This window comes from Camelus bactrianus, chromosome 4, assembly GCF_048773025.1.
Source record: "Camelus bactrianus isolate YW-2024 breed Bactrian camel chromosome 4, ASM4877302v1, whole genome shotgun sequence".
Taxonomy (NCBI): Eukaryota; Metazoa; Chordata; class Mammalia; order Artiodactyla; family Camelidae; genus Camelus; species Camelus bactrianus.
In genome coordinates, this window is record NC_133542.1 from 92,043,570 (window position 1) to 92,070,292 (window position 26,723).

The following is a 26,723-nucleotide window of genomic DNA, read 5'->3' on the forward strand; positions in this document are numbered from 1 at the left end:
AGAAAAACAGATTGGATGGAAATAAGAAGAATTCATTCTTCTGCCTCTCTAGTGTGTGTGCCCTGACTACCACCAGCGGAGCTTATCAAACTTCCTTCTGATGTAAATGTTTCTAGAAAGCAGGACTGATTTGAACACACCGTGTGGTCAAACAGCCTTTCTCTCATTCCCTCCTGAAGAGGCAGGTTTCTTTTTCAGACCATTTAAAAGGACTGATTTAAATATAAACTTGGATTTAGTTTTGTTCTATTCAATATACGTGTGTGTATGCAATATATATGTACATATATGCATATATACATGCAGTTTGTTTTCATTTATCTGTGTACACATTTATTTTTTCTGTTTGGGAATGTAATATTTCCTGATTAGGAGCCCTAGTGAGATCTTTTGTACTGAACTTGTGGTTTTACTCTTTCACAGATTTTTACTTCTTAGCGGGAGCGCCGTGCTTGGCTCTGTGGCATGAGCCAGTAGCGCTGAGTCCACCAGGAGTCAAGTTCATAGATTCACTGAGAACCTACCATCTGCTTGGTCACTTTGTACCTGAGGTCCACCTGGCTCTTTCTCCACTAAACATCCTGCACGGTTTTCAGCATTCACTTATCTGGAGGTAAGTTTTTTTGGAACGTGCTTGTCTCCAGTGTATCTTTGCTTTGTCCTTGTCATTGTTGCACATTCTGGTTCAGCGTCCCACCTCCTTTCTTACCACTCTTTCTTAAATATCTGAACCACACTGAGGCTATCATTATTCTGAAAGTAGGGCAAGGTATCTGCTTCTGTGACTTGGACCTACCTAGTTTGGATCTGGCTTTGCTTCCATCAGACACACCTTTGTAGCCAAAGGAAGTTCCTTGCATTGTGCTGGGTACTCCACCTAGCTCTGTTTGGAAACATGGAGTGTTTCATGACAAGAAGGCCCCATTTCCCAAGGGAATCATGGTCACTGGGTGCCTGGTAACAGATGTTTATTATTGTAACAAATGAATGAACATTCGGGAACAGTCTGGTTTCAGGTCAATCTTAAGTCACTTGTTCCCTTACGATGGTTGCTTTATAATATGGACTTATGGTCCTTAAGAGTGTAATGCTTGCTTCTTGAACCTCGTGCATCTTCATCTGGGACACAAGAGCGTAGCCACCAAGACCAGGGGACCTGTGGTCATAGGAGTAGTGTTTAAATCCTTGACCCACCACTCTCTCTTAGCAAGTTATTTCATCTCATGTAGTGCTTGTGAAACAGTTACAATTAAATAAGCTATTTAAAGCAGTTACCACTTTCCTGGTATGTGTTAAATATATTTTTTTAAATGTGAAAAAAAGAAAACTAGCAAATAGCACAAATGTCACCTTAGTGCAACCTTTGACATGAAGACAGTGCTTTCTGAGAAACTCTGAGAACAGTCTGGCTTCCTGAAACCCTCCATGCCAGTACTGAAATGGAAATACTCAGTCAACCTTTTGCCCTGGGGAGGATTCTGGTTCAGACCCATCTCTGGTCCTCACGTCCTTCAAAGAAAATGAGAGCGAGAACAGCCCATCCTCACAGTGTAGCGTGAAGGTGAGTGCCTTCTCTTTGGAAACACTGGGAATCATTCTTCCTCACCTTGAGATGCACCGATAGAAGTCACTGAGGCGTTTATTTAAAATCTTGGGAAAATGTATCAGCATTCAAGGTGTCAGAAATCACTATTAACCAAAAGTAAGTGCTTTGTTCTTAAAAATACCAGGCACCTCTTGTAGCTAAGATAGTGTTTTGGTTCTTCTGTTAGTTTTTTGGTTTCATTTTTGTTGAAAGAAAATAGAAAAATCTAATTACAATGATTTGAGCTCTAGTTTTATTCAATGCGTTAGGACCTAAGTGCAACATTAAAGCTATAAGATACTAGGAATGTTGACAGTCATTTAAAATACAATGTATTTAGGGATACTTTTAAAGAACAATTGCCTTTGTGTTAACATAAACATTTACACCTAGTTGGATATAACTGTTCTCTGTGGGTTTTGCGGAAACAAGATGCGGTTTTCTTGGTTGATATTAGACAGTTACTTGTAAACACAATGAGTGTTCTGCATGTGTAAAATGGTATGGTTTTCTCTCCAATTTGGAGTGCCAAGAACAGAGCCTGATGGAGCCAACTTTTGAAAAGAAAGGCAGTATGAAGTGGTATTCCCTTACCTTGTCTGCAGGCTTCCAAAGAAGATGAAGCAAATGAGGTGATTCTTTGCTAAAAATGGAACTACATGTCCTAGATAAAAATAGGTCCAAATCGAGAGCCATTGCTCTCCATCAACGATGAGCTGTTGGCCTTATGTCTCAGCAGAGAGATCTCAGTTTGTGTCTCTATTAGCCATATGGAGTCATCTGCTTAGCTGGTGATGTCTTAATCTCGCTAAGCTCTTTACTTACCTACAAAGTGGGGAAAATAATAGAATACCTTTTGTAAGGATGTTTGAAAACTAAATAAGATAATTTACATACAGCATTTTGCAAAGGGAATAGCACATAGTATATACTTGAAAAATGCAAGCTGCTTCTCCAAATACCCCTGAGATGTGAAATCCCCAAGGACATACTTACCTATAACAAGAAGAAATCAGGCAGCTTTACGTCTGATACAAATTTACTTTTCACGAGGGCAAAAGAAACACTAATCAAATCTGTATCAAAAGTATATATCAAGACAGCCATACACTGTACAATATAAGTTGTTCAGCCCTGAAGACTGCTTCCCCATGAATTACATTGGCCTTAGATGTCTCCAGCCCTGCCACGTACTGGGGTGGGCATTGCCAGGAGCTAACCCACAGCTGAGTGACTGTAAGAGTTGCAAGCGAGGGAGGTTTTTGACTGTATTAAAAGTCTGCAGTTCCAACTCCCCTCCCTCCTTCTTTTCCCGAATCTCTTCTAGGAAGTGACGTTTTGGGCAGGATTAGAATTTTTCTGAGAGGCCTGTTAAGAATGTGAAACACAAATAGTCTTTAACATTCTCAGTAGCATTTAATCATCTGTTTGTTCATTTATTCATTTATAAACTCATATATGGGGTTTCTGTTAAGTGCTGGGCATGTTGCTGGACTTTGGGGAGATGGCAATGAACAGGACTAGGTTCGGCTTTGCCCCTGTGACACTTATAAGACTGGTACAGAAGGCAGACCTTCACCTTGTGTATTTATGTGATGTGTAAGATGAAAGCACAAGCAGTGGTACCGGGTACACGGGGGAGGGGACATCGCAACTGAAATGAGAGGTAGAAAAGTTAATGAAACTATATTGTAAAATAAAATAATTGTATTGGTTGGGTAAGCAGAATCAAGCAAGGGATGAGTTGATAACCAGATAATGTTCCAAAAAGAGTGAGAAGTTCAAATCTATACGTAAATAAACACAAAGAAGCAGACAAACCAAACAAACGCATCTTATTGCTGAAAAAGCAGTGTAGTAACAGCTTTTATAGGGAGGGTGTGATTTTTAGGGGAACTGATGGCAAGCCACAAAGAGTTTTTAATACTGTTAATACAAACAGAACATATGTTTCAGAAAGTTCTGTTAGGCAGTGGGGCGGTATGGACTGAGGTGAGAAGAAGTTAGAAGAAAGGGCAGCCGGCTTGGGAACTACTAATGACATGTGAGGGAAGGATGCTGTTGGCTAAAGGTGGGGCCTGGAAATGGAGAGATCGCAGATTCAGGGATGTTGTTATTCATCCATCATGCCTCATTTAATCAGCTGCTTTTACGCACCGTCCTGGCTGTGGCAGATCCAAAGAGGGTAAGGGCGTGGTTCTTGCTCTAGGGAAAGCAGGAGGGAGAGGGGGACTGACTGCAGAAGAGAGGAAAACATTTTATATTGTAGTATCTTTAGCATTACTTTTTCCCTGTTTTTTGAGCACAGGGCCCTGTGTTTTCATTTTGCTCTAGCCCCTGATCAAATGTTAGGGGCTGTAAAGTATCCTCTTCTGAGATTCATCTACCAAAGTGGAAGTTGACAAAGAAAATGCCACTTTGGCTTATTCATTTCAGAGTCAGCTGACCTTTGTACTGCTGGGTAATAACACAGCTTAGTACCTGAGAGGGGGGAAGGAGGGAGAGGGAGGGAAGGAGAGAGAGAGAGAGATTGAAACTGTAATTGTAGTGTGACACTCTTTGGGTTACAATTAGTCAAGATAAAGTGTTAGGTCAATTAACGGACAACAGATTGACCCAAACAAAGTCCATCCAATGAAAGATGAGTCTCTCTAAGAATTACTGTCATTGTCATCATCATGAATATTTCTGGAGCACTGTGCTAAGTTCTTTATATGCATGATCTTATCTAGTTCTCTTTACCATGCAGTAAACTGGCTTCCGGGCTTTATTTTAAGCACTGTTTTACAAATGAGAAAATTGAGACTCCAAGAGGTGAACGAGCTTGACTGAGGTCACTCAGGCAGGATATAGCAAAACTTGAATTTGGTCTGCCTGACTTCTGAGTCCATAATTTTAGGGAGTTAGTAATGTCCAACAAAAAGCCAATTCAGAAAATTTACAGAAAAAATATTGTCATAAAGCAGCAATGCAATAGCAGGGGAAAATAGCAGTCCATTTTTGGTTTGAAGTTTCACACTTGTTTGTAAGATAAAGACAGTAAATACCTAGAAATGAGAATGGGATTTATGACATCATTCCAAGTGGTGGGGGCTTTCAGAACCAAATATCTACCCCATTAGAATGAATGTTAGAGACAGTGTCTTCTTAACTGAGTAAAATCAGATCCCCTCCAGTTGGAATGCAGTTAAACAACCCTGGGCTTACGGTTAGGAGTTCTGGTTCATCGTATTTGTGCTCTTTTCTGGCTCAGGGAATTGGTCAAGTCACTGAGAATCCTTGTGTGTCCATCTCCTCACTTTTAGAATCAGAATAATAGTGCCTGTCTCACAGATGTGTCATAAGAGTAATTAACAATGCAGGTCAGCACCTAGCCAGCACCGTGGCACAGGAATAGCCCCTGCTCGGAGGTCACAGTGATGATCATGTGGAGAGGGGGCATCAACAAGATCCTGGGGAGAGTCCAGTAACAGGGAAGGTGCTGGTACTGCAGGCCACGTGGTGGGAGTGTCTGCTTTTCAGCTCATGACACACAGAGAGGAGTAATATAGACATGCATCTAGTCAGTAGCAAGAAATTGAACACAACTTCAAGGTTAAATGTACACAGATTTGAAGACAAATGGTTCTATATGAAGCACCATGCAGGAAACATGGCTTCCTGGTATTAAGGAAACATGAAGGTGTAGTCTATGAGCCAAGGTCGAGGGCCTGTCTTGCCAGGGGTGCTGGAGCTCTAAGAAGCAGCCACATTCCTTCTATGAAAAGGTCTCTTTGTTAGAATACAGGGCCTCAAAATAGAAGAGAAAGCTAATATTACAGGTATATTATCTATAAAATGATGTAATATTTTATTTTTAAATGACAGACACTTTCATGTCTTCAGAGCATCCATTTCTACATTGGCAAATGCTGAGAAATTCTCAGATTTCAGATCCTCCATGAAAACGACCCTCATGACGTTAGTGAAATTAGACAGAATGGCTTTTCATAGGACACCTCAGAGTAGGCAAACAGTAAGGAGTGAGAAAAATGAAGATTGCTCGGCCTATGCATCAAAACTATCTTTCATAAACTATTGAAAATAGTATGTCTGTGTATGGGTATTTTCCACAATTGTTACTGAGTTATTGAACCAGCCTTACTAATTTATAATTTATCTGCAGCCATCAGTTGGAACACAAATTACATTTTTGTGCTGGGCTGGTGCTGAGATCTGTGATCAAAAATATTTTTTCATCAAACAGTCCATGATATAGTAATCATTTAACTAGATTTGCTCATTTTTATCTGGCATATTTATTCAATATATTCCACTATGTGAATGTTTCAGTAAATAGCCCCTATGTAGGCTGCTTACATAATTCATTTATATGGAGGCATGGGGACATACTTTTTAAATTAGATGTCAGGTTCTCAGTAATAACTAGTGATACTTAGTGCTGGTCTGTTATTCCCCATTTCTTACCAATGTCGGGTTGCATTAGGACCTGGATTAATTTCCCGACCCTTAAAACTGCAAGGTCTGTGTAGAAAATTAGTCAGGGCACCAACTTTCCCCACCTGACCACACAGAACCATGGACTGATGGAAACACCACTCCTTGGTGCAAACTTGGCTGCACATTGGAGTACCTGGGATGTCTGGTCCCATCCAGGAGATTCTAATTCATTACGTGTGTGGTCCAATTTGGGTATGGGCTCCAGGTTGGGGATGAGGATATTTTTTTTTAAATCCCAGATTATTTTAAGAAGCTGCCGATTTTGAGAACCACTGAATGAGAGCGTACTCCTGTGTAAGCAGGGTGTGCAGGAGGGAAGAACAACTCACTGTGTCCTTCCCTTTATCTTTTCCTTCTTTTCTGGGAGCATTTAGCATTTATTGAACATCAGCTCTGCTGGGTAGTAAGAAGTAAAATGTTCTAGGTAGCAAGACGGCAAGGCCAACAAGACAGTGCCTGTTTGCTTGTTTATTACATTAGTTCTGGCCTCTGTCTTTGACGCTGGCCTCAGCTGACCACGTATCCCCCAGTGTTTTGAGTCTCCGCTACAGTGACCTTCTCTTAGTCCTCGGTGTGCCGTGCTCTGTCGTTCTACAGTGATTTCCCACAGGTGCTTGCTGCTTCCATGCCGAGTTACCTCCCACCACCTCTTTTGAGCTCAGTTTAATCCTCACTGCCTTGGCTGTCACGCATGGACCCATCCCTTCTCATCATACCACACACCAAATTCTAGTTGCATTATATTGTATATGAATTGATAGGTTCTTATCTGTTTGATGTTTCTTTTCCAGCTGGACAGAAATAGCAGCCAGGAGCCCACACTGGGCTCCTTAATAAATGTCTAGTAAAATACTTGTTGAATGAATGGAATAATTATAAATTTGAGGGTATATAAGGCTACCATGTATTTTTTTTTTTTTTTGCTGCATGGAAAACTAACCTAAGACTCAGTTGCTTAAAACCGTATCCATTTACTGACCTCTTGTGACTCTGAGGCTGAAGGTCTCACCCGGGTGCACCTTCTGTTCCACATGCTATCAGCGAGGGTGGGAGCCGTCTGGGGGCTCGGGCGGGAAGGGATATTCACAATGGCTCCCTTACGGGGCTGGTGTCCCGGGAGGGTAGGAATGGAGGGCTGGTTTCAGTTGGGATGATAGAGATGCAGGGCCTCTTTGCTGTGTAGTCTGTGTATTCCCCCTTTCTGCAAGGCTTCTGCACTTGGTCTGTCTGGCAGGCAGTCAGATTTCTTAGTTGCTCAGGGCTTTGAGAATAAGTATTCCAAGAGAGGAAGCAGAAGCTGCCAGGTTTCTCAAAGGCCATCTGGAAAACTGGTCAGGTGCCACTTCTGCCATATTTTATTAGTCAACAAAGTCACAGGTCCATTGCAGAATCACTGAGAAAAACATGAAAACAAAAAGCAGACCTCCCTTCATGACAGAGTCATAAGGAATTTGAGACCATCCTTAATCCATCACAGAAACTTAACCAAAAATGTAACCCTTTTTCTTTTCTTTAGTGGGGTGTGTGATGCAGCTCAAGGGACCTTTTTATTTCAGTTGTCATTTAATTGTGGTAAGAATACTTAACATCTACCCTCTTAGCAGCACAGTATTGTTAACTATAGGCACAATGTTGTGATTATAGGTAACTTATTCAACTTGTATAGCTAAAAATTAATACCCATTAACAGCCTCACACTCCCCCCACCCAGTCCCTGGAAACCACCATTGTACAACCTGTTTCTATGAGTTTGACTCTTTTTTTTTTTTTGATACTTCATATAAGTGAAATCATGTAGTACTGGTCCTTCTGAAACTGGCTTATTTCACTTACCATAATATCCTCAGGGTTCATCCGTGTTATCACATATGACAGTGTTTCCTTCTTTTTTAAGGTGGGATAATATTTCACTGTATGTATGCACCACACTTTCTTTATCCATTCATTCACTGATGGACATTTAGATTGTTTGCCTATCTTGGCTATTGTAAACAATGGTGCAGTGAACATGGAGATTAAGATATCTCCTTGAGATCTTGATTGCATTTCCTGGATAAACCCCTACAAGGGGGGTTGCTGGATCATTTGGTAGTTCCATTTTTAGTTTTTTGAAGAGACCTCACAGTGTTTTCCACAGTGGCTGCACCATTTTGCATACCACCAACAGCGTCAGAGGATTCCAATTTCTTGCCGTCCTCCCAACACTTGGAAAAGAAAACAAGAGTGAAAAGGCATGCTCCAGAATGGAAGAAAATATTTGCTAACAGTATATCTGATAGGCAGTTAATAACCAAAATACATAAGGAACTCCTACAAGTCAAAAGCAAAACAATGAAACTAATAACCCAGTTAAACCATAGTCCAGGGACTTGAATAGACTTTTCTCCAAAGAAGACATACAAACAGTCAACAGGTACATGAAAAGATGCTCAGCATCACTAACCATCAGGGAAATGCAAATCTAAACCACAATTGGACATCACTTCGTACATGCTAAGATGGCTGTCATCAAAAACACGAAAGACAAGTGTTGTCAAGGATGTGGAAAAATTGGAAGTCTCTATTTACTTTAAAAACCCTTAGCCTGACTCAGAGCCCCCGTTCTGCCAGGCTGCTGGAAGCGTTAATGTCAGCCATGCTTGGGGCGCTCAGCAGCAGGGTTTGGTGTAGGGGTGAGGCAAGGAGGGTGTTTCTGATCAGCGTCAACTGTCCTCACGGTTGACCCAGAGCACCCATTGTGGTAACAAGGTCAGTCCCTTCAGGACAGGCTGTGTTTCACAGCCTGTGTGCCTTGGGCTGGAGGAGGGGCAGAAGGGGAGGGGGTGGGGAGATGCAGCTGCTGGACTAATGTGAATGCAAATGCTCATTCCTGGATCTTGCTCTCCTTGTAGCCTCCCCTAGTCACTCTGCCCTGAGGTCTTTTCCATTCCTTGGTTTTGCTACAGTAGGGAGTATAACCTCTGCTTAGTGAGAGGAGGGATGGGCATCGCTCGCTCTTGACCAGAGAACTTCATCCCATATTCCTTGGTTTGCTTTAGATGAAGGACTAGGTCTTTTGGTTGTTTTGCCATCGTTCTCCTTTGCCTGTCATAGTCTTCCCATCTTTCTTCCCCTTTGTTTTACTTTTAATTTTGACATGATTTCAGAACCTTTTCAAGAACAGTGCAAGGTATTTCTATACTACTTCATCAAGATTCTCTAAGCATTAAGATTCATGGTCTCTCTCTCTGTCGCTCTTTTTCCATGTCATCTGTGTTGTCCAATTCATGTCATTTTATGTGGAGCAGTTCATGTCTTCTTATGTGGTACAGTTCACTGTGTATTTCCAAACGCAAGAACGTTCCCTTGCATAACCACGTAATAATCAAATCGGGGAATTAGCATTGATACATATTCAGAGATTTTCCTTTGTCCCACTATTATCCTTTACAGTGAAAGGAAATTCCAAACCATGCCTTGCATTCAGGAATCCAGTGCCTTTAATGTCCTTTAGTCTGGAACAGTTCCCCATTTTCCTGTCTTCAGTGGCATTGGTGTATTTAAAGAGCGCTGGCCTGATATTTTGTGGACTGACTGTCAAGTTAAGTTTGTCTGGTGTTTCATCCTGTTGGAATTCACGTACTCAGTTTTGACAAGAATACTACATGCGTGTTCTCAGTTCATCATATCAGGGAGAAATAATGATAATGTTAGCTCTCATCAGTTGGGTTTTTCTGTCAAGTTTCTGCATTTTAAAGTTACTTTTTTTCTTTTGTAATGTGTATGTGTATTGTATAATTAATAAATACTTTGAGACCAGGTAAATATCTTATTCCTCATTGCATTTTCACTTCTGGACATCTGTGGGTGTTTTTTGCCAGAATCTCTTCTATTGTGAGAGTTGCCAAATGGGGATTCCTCTTTGTTTTTCACTCTACCTGTGCCACATTCTGTGGCCTGTGAGCTGAACACTGGATGCTGTGTCTCAGCAGGACGTTGTAGGTTGACTGTGTACAGCAGGCAGAAATAAGGATAAGGAAGCCCAAGGGACACTTTCCTGAGCTGAAAAATGAGCAATTCATTGTCAGAATTCTCTTATAAACTAGGCTGACCAATCCCAAGTGAAATTTTAATTTTCTCTCCCTTTATCTGGTGGTCGTTATATGATGTATTTATAGATATAGATATAATATATGGATGTATATCTATAATTTTATAGTGCTTAATTTTTATCTTTTCCTAAAGCCAATTATACTCAGTAATTGAGAAGAGCAAAAGGGTGAAAAAAGGGTGAAAGAAACAAACCTCTAAATTAGATGCTCCGTTACGTAGCAATTATATATAGCTTTATATATATTACATAGAACTTAAGAAAATGTGCTCCACCCTGAATCAGGAGATTTGCTAACGGAAGGACCATTCAATTGTATGAAATTAGAACCGTAGCTCTGTAGTAGCAGATAGAGGTCAGTTATAACATTAAGTAATTTTTAGCTGAAGAAATTGAAGCTATTGTTTTTCACAGTCTTTTTCTAAAAGGAAAAATAGAAATCTTTTACTCAGAAAAATTATTCTTACTTTATATGATTTTTATAAATTCAGAGATTTTTATATTGGTTTAAAATATTTTTAAAATAAAATGATTGAAAATTTGCCTAAAATGAGAATTCACATCTCTTTTTTTTAAAGTTGACAATCACCCTTTTGATTTTATAATGTGATTTGATTTACAAAATGACCACAGTTTTAATAACCTAATTGAGTTTTCTCTGACTGCTGCTTATCCCCCAATAAATTCTGCCCTGCTTCTTTGCCTCTTCTTTGAACTTCCGCTTCCGGTTGAGTTTGGCCAATGGGAGATTAGAGTGAGGAGGAGACAGGATGGACTCTTTCTTCTGCCCCGCTCCAAGCTTTGGCTCTATGGTTTTGGTCCTGTTCTCCCTGTAAAATTATAGCTTGTTCCAGGAACTTAAAAAATCTTCAACTTTTGTCAGGCTCTTGCTGATTGCTTCTCTACCCTTTTACACTCAGATCTTTTTGTTTGTTTCTTTGTTTGTTTCATTTTTTTATACAAGAACTTATGTTTTTTGCAAAGGGAGAAAGAGTGATTGATTAGAAGCACAGTATGTAAGGTTAAGATTTTAAAAGCACCTTACATTTTGCTCTAATGGCAACAAAATTGTGAACAAAGAATTGTCTAGGTCCCTGGCATAGTTGGAGGGTACCTCTGCAGAGCTGATGAGGAAATCTTGTGAAATTTGTGGTAGGAAGGAAGAAAGCTTGATAGAGGGGGTCTTCACTGCAAATATGGGACTGTCAGTGTTTTGGACTGGTGTCCCCTGCATGACCTGCCACTACTTGTGACTTCTAACATGAGGATAATCGGTATGTGGCCAGAAGATAACATCTCTTCTTCTAAATGGATGGGTATGTTAAGATCTCCATATTTTCTCTAGCATAGCCAGCAAGTTGCACATGATATACATTGCATATCCAGTGGGCCCCCAAAGTACCATGGTCAGACTGAGTGGCATTTGCTGCTTTCACAGGCTCAGCCTGATCAGGGATTCTGGGGCTGGAATTTTATCCTCACAACTCCATTCAATATCTTTTGCTTGTGCTTTCCCAGCATGCTTCAGTATTCTTTATTGGTTCCTTTCCCATTCTTTGTAACTAGTCTCCTGATTAAATTATCTTTAAAACCCCACCTTAGTTACCTTGCATTTTCTATTGGGACTCTAGTAGCTAGTGAGTAATAGCCAATACGGAAGAGATCTGGGGAAAGTGTAGCTACACTTGCTTATTTTATCTTCAATATGTGATGCCCTTTGCTACAGAATCTCCAACAAAATCTGGCAGTAGTTTCTGATTATCCTCCTGGAAGCTTGTGGGTATATTTTTTCCTGTTTTATAGAAAAGCAGTTGGGAGTTAATTTTATATAGTCAAGCAAAACTCTTTTCCAAGTATTGTTGAAATAGAAACCTAGGGTAGGATGCTCAGGTAACATTGTAATGCTAAAAATAAAGCTGACTGCCATGTGACTTTAAACTTTACAGACTTTCCCATGCATAAGCTTACTTTCATTAAAATGCAAATCAAATAAAGTGCCATTAGATTATGTAAGGGAGTGTTGTTGGAGAGAAACAGAAGAGGGAGTAGGGCCTTTCAGAGATAATCTTCTGTGGATAAGTGATTAAGTCCTGGAATGGATATCATAGTCAAAGTCTAGCCTCATTCATTTTACTGATGCTGCTTCATTTAGGCAAAATGCCTCTTTATATCTTAGGCAATTAGGTAATGAATTAGAAGAATAGCTAAAAGGGAAAAACAAAGATTAGAGAGTCATTCCAGTGAAGCAGGAGAATGAATGGATATTTAAGTTACTCTCAGATTCATTAGTCTGAGTCTATTAGTACAACATTCAGAATCACAGTCATGTAAATACATTTATTATACTTAAATAAATCAAGAAAGGATCATTTTCCAAAGTGCCAGATGTTCTGCATCTCTCTGGTGGCAATATAAATCTGAAGTTGATCAATGCTAAACATCTGTCAAAAATACACACTTGTTTAAGGGAATCATCAATAGTTCAAAAATGAAGCACTTTGCATCATGCATTGGTAAGCAAAAGGGTTGTTCAATCTATTTAAAAATGAAATAATACCCCCAACAATACTATACATGTTTATAAATGTGCTTACTATGTGGTAAAATTGCATAATAAAAATCTGTCTTATAGATGGAACTTAAAAAGCAAAAAAAAAAAAAAAAAAAAAAAAAAAAAAGAAGGGAAAATCAAAGTTGAAAGCACCTCCTTCCTTTCATTACCCTGGTCTTAGCTGTTCACAAACATAAAGATGATGCTCAACTAATAGTTTTTAACTATGTTGCATCTTCACAAAAAAACTAAAAATAAAAAAAATCTATAGTCTTCAAGGGAAAAGGGGGATTAAAAACTTATTTGACCAGGCAGAATTTAAGGCACCAAAGGATTAGTAAAATTTTCTTAAGGTTAAAAGATAAAATATTGCAGGCATTATGTTGAAAACATAATTTAGCTTTCCCAAAATGGATTTTCATTACATTTTTCTGTTTTAGATTTCTAGAGATTTGCCTTTGAGTTTTTGTTAGAGAAATACTTGCACAAACTGGAAAAACACAACCACATGAATTCTTCCATCACTATTTCTTCTTGGAACTGAAAAAATTTTTTTTCCTAGGTGTCAATAGCAAAAGATGATGGCTGGAACCCACTAGGATAAACATAGTAGGTTGCAAATAAAATGCTATCAGTTCAGTGGTTGAGAATATTTATTTTCAGCACCACACTTAACAACAGGAACAAAAATGTATAACACCACAAAATTTCTCATTTCTCACTCTGAGCACTATTTAAGACTTTCAGTGGCTTATTTTAGAAATTGCAAGATTTTAAAAGCCTACGTAACATATGGCAAAATAAAGTGGTAGCCTATGATTGTTTTCATTTCAGTTTTAGGCTAATTTTCTGGCAGTTGCTTTGCTGAAGTTTTTTTTTCTTCTCAGCAGTCAATTAATTTATTTAAGAAGATACTTGAAGATCACTTTCCTGGTTTTTCTTTTTTGAACATTTTTATTATGTATTATCTTGCTTAAAAATATTTCTGAAGTACAAAATGGAAAGAGCAATACTGGTGGTGTCACAGTTAGGATTTTGCAACAATTTAGCTATTATATCTGAATCTCTCAAGTCAGAGAGCTTAATCGTGATCAAGAAATGAGTGTCAGGAGTCTATTGTGAGATGAGAAAGAAGAACTTAACAGTGTGTTCTAAAGACTTTACTACTTAACAAGGAGGTGAATGACTTATATACAGAGAACTATACAACATAGATTGAAGAAATTAAAGATGACCTAAAGAAATAGAAAGATATTCCATGCTCCTGGATTGGAAGAATCAATATTGTTAAGATGGCCATAGTACCCAAGGCAATCTACAGATTTAATGTGATCCCTATCAAGTTATCTATGACATTTTTCACAGAACTAGAACAAATAATCTTAAAATTTAAATGGAATCATAAAAGACCCAGAATTTCCAAAGTGTTACTGAAGAAAAAGAATGAGGCTGGAGGAATAACCCTCCCAGGCTTCAGGCAATACTACAGAGCTAGAATAATCAAAACAGTGAGGTATTGGTACAAAAACAGACATATGGATGAATGGAACAGAATAGAGAGCCCAGAAATGAACCCACAAACTTTTGGTCAATTAAACTTTGACAAAGGAGGCAAGAACATATAATGGAATAGAGACAATCTCTTCAGCAAATGGTATTGGGAAAACTGGACAGCAGCATGTGAATCAGTGAAGTTAGAATACTCCCTTACGCCATATACAAAAATAAACTCAAAATGTCTTAAAGACTTAAACATAAGACAAGACACAATAAATCTCGTAGAAGAAATCATAGGCAAAATATTATCTCACATACATCTGAGTAATGTTCTCCTAGAGTGGTCTACCCAAGCAATAGAAAAAAAAGCAAAAATAAACAAATGGGACCTACTTAAACTTACAAGCTTTTGCAAAGCAAAGGAAACAATAAGCAAAACAAAACAACAACCTACAGAGTGGGAGAAAATATTTGCAAAAGTTGAAACTGACAAGGGCTTTATTTCCAGAATACATAAACAGCTCATATGACTTAAGAAAAAAACAAACAACCCAATCCAAAAATGGCAGAAAACCTAAACAAGAAATTCTCCAATGAATACATATAATTGGCCAATAGGCACATGAAAAAAATCACTCAATGTCACTAATTGTCAGAGAAGTGCAAACAAAAACTGCAGTGAGGTATCAACTCACACCAGTCAGAATGGCCATCATTAAAAAGTCCACAAATGATAAATATTGGAGAAAAGGGAACCCTCCTACACTGTTGGTGTGAATGCAGTTTGATGCAGCCATTATGGAAAACAGTATGGAGATTCCTCAAAAGACTAAAAATAGACTTACCATATGACCCAGCAATCCCACTCCTGGGCATATATCCAGAGGGAACCTTAATTCAAAAAGACACCTGAACCCCAATGTTCATAGCAGCACTGTTTACAATAGCCAAGACATGGAAACAGCCTAAATGTCCATCAACAGATGACAGGATAAAGCAACTGTAGTATATTTATACCATGGAATACTATTCAGCCATTACGAAGAACAAAATAATGCCATTTGCAGCAACATGGATGGAACTGGAGATCATCATTCTAAGTGAAGTAAGCCAGAAAGAGAAAGAAAACTATTATATGATATTACTCATATGTGGAATATAAAAAAGAAAAAGAACACTAATGAACTCATCTACAAAATAGAAACAGACTCACAGACATAGTAAATATTCTTATGGTTACCAGGGGAAAAGGGGGTGGAAAGAGTTACATTTGGGAGATTGAGATTTGCAAATGTTAGCCATTATCTGTAAAAATAGATTTAAAAAATGTCTTCTGTATGACTGGATAAAGAAGTTGTGGTGTATATATATATATATATCTACACACACACACACACACACATATACACACATACATACATATATATACATATATATGTATCTTTTATATATACTTTTGTATAAAACAAAATGGACTCACAGACATAGACTATACAAACATTTGGTTGCCTGGGGGTGGGGGATGGGAAAGGATAAACTGGGAGTTCAAGATTTGCAGATATTGACTTTTATATATATAAAAGAGATAAACAAATTTATACTGTACAGCACAGGGGAATATATTCAATATTTTGTAGTAGCTTATGGTGAAAAATAAAATGAAAATTAATATATTTATATTCATGTATGACTGAAGCATTATGCTGTACACCAGAAATTGACACAACATTGTAAACTGACTATAACTCAATAAAAATAATAAAAAAAATATTTTGTTGAGGACTTTTGCGTCTATTTTCATAAATGATATTGGCCTTTAATTTTCTTTTCTTTGCTGTTATATTCTTGAAAATCCTGAAGAAAATACTAGCAACTCGACTCCAGGAGTGCATTAAAAGGATCATACACCATGATCAAGTGGGACTTATCCCAGGGGTGCAGGGATTTTCAATATATACAAATCAACATGATGCACCCACATTAACAAATTGAAGACAAAAACCATATGATACTCTCATTAGATGCAGGAAAAAGCTTTTGATAAAATTCAAAATCCATTTATGATTAAAGCTTTCGAGAAAGTGGGCATAGATGGACTATACCTCTACATGATAAAGGCTGTATATGACAGACCCACAGCTAACATCATACTTAACAAGGAAAAGCTGAAAGCATTCCCTCTAAGATCAGGAACAAGGATACCCACTCTCAGGATTTTTATTCAACATAGTTTTGGAAGTCTTAGTCATAGCAATCAGAGAAGAAAAAGAAATAAAAGTAATCCAAATTGTAAATGAAGAAGTAACACTATCACTGTTGGCAGGTGACATGATGCTATAAATAGGAAACCCTAAAGAAGTGACCAGAAAACTACTAGAACTCATCAATGAATATTGTAAAATTGCAGGATACAAAATAAATATACAAAAATCAGTTGCATTTCTATACACTGACAATGAAATAGCGGAAAAGGAAATTAAAGAAATGATACCATTTACCATTGTGCCAAAAAGAATAAAATACCAAGGAATAAACCTACCCCAGGAGGCAAAAGACCTATATGCTGAAAACCCTAAGACAGTGATGAAGGCTATTGAAGGCTACATAAACAAATGGGAAGATATACTGTGTTCTTGTATTGGAATAATCAATATTGTTAAAATGGCCGTACTGCCCAAGGGAATTTACAGGTTCAGTGCAATCCCTATCAACTTACCAACAACATTCTTCACAGAGCTGGAACAAAAAAATGTTAAAATTTGTATGGAAACACAAAAGACTCCAAATAGCCAAAACAATCTTGAAAAAGAAGAATGGAGCCAGGGGAATCATGCTCCCTGTCTTCAGACTATACTACAGAGCTACAGTAATCAAAACAGTATGGTACTGGCACAAGAATAGACACATAGATCGATGGAACAGGATAGAAAGTCCAGAAATAAACCCATCCAGGTATGGTCAATTAATCTGTGACAAAGGAGGCAAGAATATACAATGGAGAAAAGACCATCTTTTAATAAGTGGTGCTGAAAAAACTGGAGAGCTACCTGTAAAAGACTGAAATTATAACATTCTCTAGCACCATGTACAAAAATAAACCCAAAATGGATTAAAGACCTAAATATAAGACCAGAGACTATAAAACTCCTAGAGGAAAACATAGGCAGAACACTCAAGGACATACATTATAGCAATATAATTTTTGAACCAGCTCCTGGAGTAATAGAAATAAAAGCAAAAATTAACAAATGGGATCTAATTAAACTTACAAGCTTTTGCACAGCTAAGGATACCATCAACAAAATGAAAAGACAACCTAGAGATTGGGAGAAAATACTTGCAAATGATGTGACTGACAAGGGACTAATTTCCAAAATACACAAACAACTCATACACTTTAATACCAAAGAAACAGGCAACCCAGTCCAAAAATGGGCAGAAGACTTAAACTAGCAATTCTCCAATGAAGACATACAAATGGCCAATAGGCACATGAAAAAATGCTCAGCATCACTAATTGTCAGAGAAATGCAGATCAAAGCTGCAATGGGATATCACCTCACACCAGCCAGAATGGCCATCACTGAAAAGTCTACAAATGATAAATACTGAAGAGGGTGTGGAGAAAAGGGAACCCTCCTACACTGTTGGTGGGAATGTAGATTGGTGTAGCCACTGTGGAGGACAATATGGAGGTTCCTTAAAAAACTGAAAATAGACTTACACCATGTGATCCAGCAGTCCCACTCCTGGGCCTATATCCAGAGAAAAATGAAATTCAAAGTAACACATGCACCCCAAAGTTCATATCAGCACTATTTACAATAGCCGAGACATGGAAACAACCCAAATGTCCATCAAAAGATGACTGGATAATAGAAGGTGTGGTACATGTAAACAATGGAACACTACTCAGTCATGAAAAAGAAAAAATAATGCCATTTGCAGCAATATGGATGGACCTGAAGATTGTCACTCTAAGTGGGCCAGAAAGAGAAAGAAAAATGCCATATGACATCATTCATATTAGGAATCTAAATAATAATAATAACAATAAAGGACACAAATGAACTACATATTATTTATAACTAAGATGATTGAATCCTTGAATATGTGTAAGCACATTCGACTGTCCTTTATGACTGGATTACCACATTCTGTTGATTCTTATTTTAAAGTTGGCTTTATTCCTTTGATAACTATAAAAAAAAAGCTCTAATCTGTTCTTAGAAACAATAACATACATATATGAGAACTAAAAAAATGTGCAGTATACTGTATATATGTATTTACATGCAATATAATGTGTATGTGCAGTTGAACTCTAAGTTCTACCTAATAACACTGAAAAAGGAAAAAGAAATAATAATGAAATTAAAAGTTTCCCTTCATAGAAAATTTCATGAAACATTTTATCTTTCAAAAAGAAAAAGTTTAGTTTGAAGTTATATATTGCAAATATCTTCAATGTCTGTCTTGATAAAAGACAGCTGAATACTTGATATGTCACCTTTTCTATATTAAATATGCTACAACATGTTATTTAAGTATATGAAGAAAATGCAGCCTCAGATATGAGTGAAAGACAGGAAAAAAGACAGGAATATTAAAAAATCAGTCATGTAATTGAGACTATTCTTTGATAGTACACCAAAACTTGGCAAGTGGTGGTTCGCTAAAGGTTAATCACAATGTGGAATCAGAAACCATATCAATGGACTTTTCATACTGTGTTACACAAAAATCCTTGATCTCCTTTGCCCTTCTAATAAATCTTTTACCTATGTGTGACTTTCGTCATTTGGAAATTATTGGTTTACTGAATTATACAGTCCATCCAAATGTTGACACATTTCATTTTGCAGTATCAAAACATCACACTTGTTAATATCACCAGTGAGCTCTTCTGAAAATCCTATGAATGTTGAGTTCATTGTGCCAGGTAGAAGTTTTCCAAGATTCTAACTTGTGTGTGAATTCTTGAGTTATGTTTTTGGTAACAAATACTTGTCAGTTGCTTTTCTTGAAATAAGCTCCTTTTGTTCATTTTCAGGAAAATGTCAAATACTTGAGTTTTCATAACATTTGTCTGTTGTCATTCTTTTAAGTAAAACTAGTGTTCCACAAATAAGGATTTAGTTTACTTTTCAACTCAAACTGCTGCACAAATACTTTTCCTCAAGGCAACCATCATATTTCACAAAGCAAAAGTTCTTACTGTATGTGTATTTCTCATTTTGTCACATCATGAGTTGTGCACCATCAGTGCAAATGTCAACATAGTCAATAATATCTTATTATTATTATGAAAATAGTCTTGCCTTCATGGACTCAATGAAAGTGCCTTGGGGACCCACAGAGATCTGAGGACCACACTTTGAGAACTGCTGTGTTAGAAAATATACCCAGCCCATCACAGGCATTATTCCATGTCATCTTTGTGGGAAGCCATATGGTAGAAACTGATTTTCTTCATTTAACAGATTTCCCATTATTTTACAGATAAAAATTAGAGATTTTCAGTAACTTTCTCACTCCACCAATCTGGATCCCCCAGTATTAGATATGAAATTCACCAAAAAATCTGTGGTTTTATTTGTCTTTTAACAATTAATAGTTGAATCTTGACATATCTTAGGTAAAGTGCTAAAAACCAAGTGTCTTTGAAAATTGACACACCTGACAGAAAACTGATCAAAATCCTAGGAAGACTAGACATTTCTGCTTCTGTACATGGTAGAATAAGAAGAACAGTATACATCTTTTTTTCTCTCTTAACTGTTAAAAAAAAAAAAAGGAGGAAAAGATATGAAACAATTTTCAGCTACTGAACGTATGGGCTGTGATCTCTGAGAGAGGAAAGCAATGAGTGCCCTGGAGGGAGAGAGGCCAGTGGTCTTGTAAGTTGAAGAGGTAGCTCTGCAAGTTAGGGAGACCCAGTTGGCACATGCAAAACGGAGCATCAGAGAGGAAGGCGCCACAGAGTCAGAGCTCCAGAGATGTGCAGGGGGTCCCCTCATGTCCTCAGCTGAGTATTAGCACGTGAGACTGGAGACATAACAACCGTAAAAGAGCAGAGCAATTCCTGGAGCTTGCACAGGCTGGAAATAGATCACTTAACCAATAACCAGAGGGAGAAACCTCTTAATCAGTAAGACATCTGCAAGAATGCTCAGAAGGGTGCTACCTTAGAAGGGGGGCCATCAGACCTTGATTAAAAGGTGTTCTCTTATGCTTAATGAAGCACAAATTCTTATCTTGAAAGATAAAACCGTTGCCGAGTATCTTAACTGGACCCACAAATGTTCTGTCGCAAAGTCTAGTAATGATACTCAACTCATAGTGTGGCTGTGACTATGAAATGAACTAAAGAGTATTTGTAAAACACTCACAATAGTGCCTGGTACTGGAAGGAAAAATAAAAAATAAAATTTAGACCACTTCACATCCACTAAGATGGCTACTATAAAAAAAAAAACACACACAGAAAATAAATGTTGGTGAAGACGTGGAGAAATTGGAACCTTTGCATCCGTTGGGGAAATGTGAAGTGTTGCAGCTGCTATGAAAAACACACGACAGTTCCTCAAAAAATGAAAAACAGGATTACCATCCGATCCAGCCATTCCACTGCTAGGTATATACCCAGACGGGCTGGAAGCAGGATTTCAGAGATACTTGTACATCCATGTTCACAGCGACATTATTTACAGTAACCAAAACGTGGTAGGGACCTAGATGCCCATCACGGATGAGAGGTTAAATGAAAGGTGGTGTATATACAGTGGACTGTCCCAGAGCCTTAAAAGGGAAGGGCATTCTGACACATGCTGCAACATGGATGAACCTTGAGGAATTTGTTAAATAAAATCAGCCAGTCACAAGAGGACAGATACTGTATGATTCTACGTATATGAGTAGGCAGATTTATAGAGATAGAAATTAGAATGTGGTAGCCAGGATTGGGGGTGTGGGTGGGGAGGACAGAATGAGTTGTTTAATAGGGACAGAGTTTTAGTTTTGCTAGCTGGGAAGAGCTCTGGGGCCTGGTTGCACATGTGAATGCACTTGCTGCTGATCTGTATACTTAAAAATGGTTTAAGATTTTTTTTTAATATTATGTGTGTTTTACCACAATTTTAAAAAATTTAAAATGTAGCAAGACTGTTATAGAAAATTAAAAAAAATTACAAATCTAAGAATGATAGGGAATATGATAATAAATTTATGTTAGATGAAATAAACAAATTCTTTACAAGATAAAATTTACCTAAATGACACAAAATAAAATAGAAAATCTGAGTAGCTCTGTGGTATTAAAGAAATTTAATTCTTTATCAACATATCCCACAATGAGAACTCTGCCATTTCATTGATGAATTCTCTCAGATGTTTAAGGAAGACATAATAACAATCTTTTATAAAAGGTTTTCAGAAAACAGAGCAGGAAGAAACACTTCCCAAAATATTTTTTGAGGCATGCAAAATGGTAATTACAAAGCTTGATGAATCTAATAAAATACCCAGCCAACATTGCTTGTAAACATAGCTCAAAAATCTTTAGAAAATATTGTATTTCTTTATATACTGGAAACAGTTACTATTTATCTTCCATAGATTTTTGCAATGATGAAATTAAAAATCAAGGATGGGCTGGTTTTGAAGGCAGTGAAAACTTCATTTTGGATTTTCTGATTAGCCCTGACCCTTGGCTACAAGAGTGAAAATGAATGTGAACTATTTCCTTCCCTGAATACAAATAGCGCTCACATGTTGCTTCCAACTAGGTGGGGCTGATTCAGAAAGGGGTCTAGGTTAGGCAGTTGGAGTAGCTGGGAGGTGGGAGGCAGACCAGTCTCCAAGAACTTGAAGAAGACCCAGTCCGGCAGATAGGTATGTTTGACAGCTCTGTGAGCACTCACCAGCTGGCAGGGAGGTCCAACCATGGAGTATCCATGGCTAGGGGGAGCCAAGTAACAGGAAACCCAGAAGCAAGGCATCCTCACGTCTGAGAGGATTGTCACTGTTAGGTCCCAAGGATTCCAGGTGGGCTGCAGTTAAGCTGCGGATGCTGACTGTAACATGGAGAGGTGGCTGAGTGGATAAAATCAGCCATCAGGAGGCAGCAGTGGTGGTATCCTCCAGGTCTAAACAGAAACTTTGGGCATAAATCCTTTTTTTTTTTTTGTATTTAGGTCTTCTTTATTTTAAAATTTTTTTATTCAAAGTATAGTCAGTTACAGTGTGTAATTTCTGGTGTACAGCACAATGTTCCAGTCATGCATGTATATATACATATATTTGTTACCATAGTCTTTTCCATTAAACGTTATTAAAAGATACTCAATATAGTTCCCTGTGCTATACAGAAGATATTTTTTAAATCTGTTTTTATATATAGTGGCTAATATTTGCAAATCTCAATCTCCCAAATGTATCCCTTCCCACTCCCTTTCCCCTGGTAACTATGTCTGCAAGTCTATTTCTATTTTGTGGATGAGTGAGTTCATTAGTGTTCTCTTCTTCTTCTTTTTAGATTCCACATATGTGTGATATCATACGGCATTTTTCTTTCTCTTTCTGGCTTACTTCACTGAGAATAATGATTTCCAGTTCCATCCATGTTGCTGCAAATGGCATTATTTTGTTCTTCTTTATGGCTGAGTAGTATTCCATTGTATAAATACACCACAGCTTTATCTGGTCATCTGTTGATGGACATTAGGTTGTTTCCATGTCTTGGCTATTGTAAATAGTTCTGCTGTGAACATTGGGGTGCATGTATGTTTTCAAATTTGAGTTCTCTCTGGATATTTAGGCCTAAATCTTAATTACTGCTCTACACATAGTAGTGTTGATAATGTTAATTGTGAGACTAATACTTATTGATGACTCACTTAATTTCAAATACTATGCAGAGCACTTTAAACACTTTAATTTAATCCTCAGACTTTACAAACGGTTTTTACTGTCTGCATTTTACAGATGACTGAACTGGAGCTCAGATTAAGTAGCATGTTTCCTAAACTATGTGTTTGTTGCTGAATGCAAGTTCATGTGACTGATGCACTGTGAGGCCAAAGAAACCGAAATGTCGGAGTTTGGTTTATTGCAGGGCCAAGCAAAGAGGATGAGGTGGCTCCTGCCCAAGAAAACCCTGAACTCCCTGAAGGGTTTCAGCAAAGCATATTTAAGGCCAGGTGAGGTAGGTGGGTCACAGGGTATGTGATGAGTTCTTGCACAATTGGTTGATGTTGGTGTAACAGGCCGGTCAGCACTGTCAACCTGTAGGTGCCAGAAGGTTTAGGGACCATGTGCTCACAATCATCACGTAGTCAATTTCTTCCACTTGGTGGTGGTTTCTCATACCTGAAAAACTTAGGATAGACATGAGACAGTATTATCTGGGTGCTTCAGAGAGGCACTACAGCAGAGGATGTGGGGAAAGGTTCTTTCCCGGGAAGGCCCCACAGGGTCCTGCTCCGTGACATATTTCCTGAAAACATACAGCTGGTAATTAATGGGACTAAAAAGTAAACCTCTTTGAGCGCCTGTCTTCCTAGCTGCTTGCGGTGCTGCCGCCGCCACCTGTGCATCTGGTCCTGTTCTTAGACGCTCTTCTGAAGCACGTGTATGAGGATGCAGCTGGCAGACAGGGGAGCTGAGTGAAAATGTCTCATTTTTATTCCTTCTGTACCCATGCCCTAGTCTTAAGTTTTTAATGGAGTAGAATTAATTAAAATCCAGAACATAATCCAAATGATTTTTGTGTTTTTTCTAATATTTTAAACAGGGTTTTTTTGAGTAACACAAAATATTTGAACTTCTATACGTTTATTTTGAACGCATTTTCTAACACACTCTTGATTACACGTGAATAGAAATCAGCACTTGTTACAATTATGCTTGTTCATTCTCAGAAAGGAATTGGAATTTTGTTGTCTGAAATGAGAGGATCAATTTTTTTAAAAAGTGACTGACTTCTGGGGAAAATACAGCCTTAGTAATTTCACTTTTTGGACAAGTTGAGGAGGTTTTGACAAAGTTTCATGTCCATGCTTCTTACACGGTAGCAATAAATAGAATTTGCACCAGAGAAAAATATAAAGCTTCAAACAAAAAGATGACAAAATGTGTCTCACAGTGACAACAGCATCCTATGTCAATAAAGAAACATTAAATTCAAGTAGATGCCCAGTTTGCCAGATCACAGTATTGTATTTTAGAAAAAATCATACATACACACACTAATACACACAGGCTTTGTCTTTCAGTAAATAATCAAATTTGAGATTGCCGAAATCAATATTTTCCATTATATACAATGTTTTCCAGATCTATAGTTTATATAAAATGTGTGAGCTACTTGTATTAAGGCAAGGAAAACTCCAAACACTCCTTTTGACAAATGTAGCTAAGAGTCAAGGTTAATTAGATTTTGAACAGAGTTCAATAGCTCCTTTAAAAGGCAGCTAAATAAAAGAAATGAACCAACATTTTACATTTTTTTTAACCCTTCAACCAGAGTCAAAGTAGTCAGTTCAAAGTAAGGTCAATTCTTTACAGTTTGGGTTATGTCAAAATAGCTTTTGCAAAAATAGTATACCACAAAAGACGTAGTTACCTACAGTAGAATCAGTAGGTAGACAGATACATGTAAGTATATATATATTATTTGCAAGTAAAGAAGTATTTTTAGTAAATAGGATACATTTTTAGCTACAGGGAAACTATTTTACAAGTTAATATTTTACATTATCAGAAAGAATTACAGGGAGCTAGGCATTTGGCAACCACTCTCTCATTACATGGAATAGATATTTCATCTTTTCCTACTTTTTAAATTAGTGTTCTTCCTTTAACCTAAACAGTGAAGGTTGAAAGACAGCTGGAAGTATTTGGATATTAATTATAAGGCAAATGGTAGTTTTAAATACTTTATCATGAGGGAAAACTTAGAATCACTGAAAAAGAGCATAGTAGAGAAATGTATTTTTAGTAATTTGATTGGCATCTCAGAGATCTAACAGATATCACAGCACAACACACAAATGATATATGCCTTTGCAAAGGCAAAAGACTTACTAAAATAAACTTTCATCATTGTAAAATTCTTTAACTTTTAACTGACATTGATAATCACAAACACACCATTGTCCCTGCTTATGTTTATGACAGGAGAAGATTACATTTTTAAATTCATTCAAACATGCTCAAAGGTACATGAGAAATAATACACTTGATCAGATAGCCAGAGCATTTGGGAAAGATGGTCACTGGAGTCTGGATATGGGGTCATTGGCTCCTAAGAGAACCGAGCAATGCTTGCTCTGTTTCACATGAATACTTCACTTGTCTCCCTCACTGTGAAAGATCTTGAGGCTAAATACCAAGGTTGTAAGTAAGCTAATAAAAGAAGACAGGTCCACACCATGTCTCTGAACAAGATCTAAGCTCACTCACTCTCAAGAGGGTGAATTCCAGATAGCTAATTATGAAACAGATGCTCCTCCAAATACTTATGACATGAATTTCCCTTTTATTCCCAATCAGATACAAGATAAACATGTTAGTTTAAGTTGAATAATCTAATTATACTTTAATTCTAAAATATATTTCTAGTCATTTCTATTACATAAATATATGTGTATACTTTAATGATGGCAATTTTATAAATAATATTTCTTATTTGTGATGTTTCATAACTGATTTATAAGAAAGCAATGTAAAAAAGGAGAAGGGTGACAATCTGGGGATGGAATCCATAGTGAGGAACTGGATTCAGACAACTGGAAATAACTTACTCTATCCATCTTATTTTTCAAATAGGAAATAAATATATTGTTCCTCAATTAGAATTGAGATGTAGTCCTGATAAATCTTTTTAGTGTTTTTTTCCCATGACATTATCTAATGACTTCTGTACTCATTGCTTAATCTGACATTTAAACATTGAGAGAAGTCTTTGATCATGTAAGAGGTCACATTTACCTCAATGGGAAAAAATGATTTTCTTATCTTGGAGAGCTGATACAAAGGTGAGTTACTCAGCTGGCTACTGCGAAGTTGTGTGATCCCACCATGTCATTTAGAAGATTATGAAACATTTCACAACTTTCTGCCTGAGGAAAGAAGGAGGAACAATTTGTTAATTGAATCTCATCCATCATTTGCCCAAGGTGGCTCCATGGGGCCTTAATTCCCCTCATATATGAGTTGGGTGCCCAGATGGTTGTTCTGAGTGCCCCAAGCTGCCCCCTAGTGAAGCCCCAGGACAGGAACCAGGAAACACACCGGTTAACAGGAGTCAAGGTGCTGTTGAGTTGCTCTTTCATGAAACTGGACAGTCAGTACAGAACTTGTGACTGCAGCGCTGGTCAGGATAGGTAGCGGGGCTGAGAAGACTGGCAGTGGGTCTAAGAATTGTCTGATACAGATCCTAACACCACCGTTATGTGGATGATGGCTGAGAGGCTTAGGAAGCCTAAGCTACCTGAATC

At 37.7% G+C, this 26,723-nt stretch overlaps 1 long non-coding RNA gene across 6 annotated transcripts in view; it reads left to right on the plus strand.

Annotated features, from left to right (window-relative positions):
- The window catches only part of LOC141577554 (uncharacterized), a 732,371-nt gene that overhangs the window by 397,097 nt on the left and 308,551 nt on the right, over positions 1–26,723 (plus strand). For all 6 annotated transcript variants that reach the window (XR_012506790.1, XR_012506792.1, XR_012506791.1 and 3 more), the window contains one exon: positions 424–613. This is a non-coding gene — a long non-coding RNA (uncharacterized LOC141577554). The remainder of the gene's footprint in view (positions 1–423; positions 614–26,723) is intronic.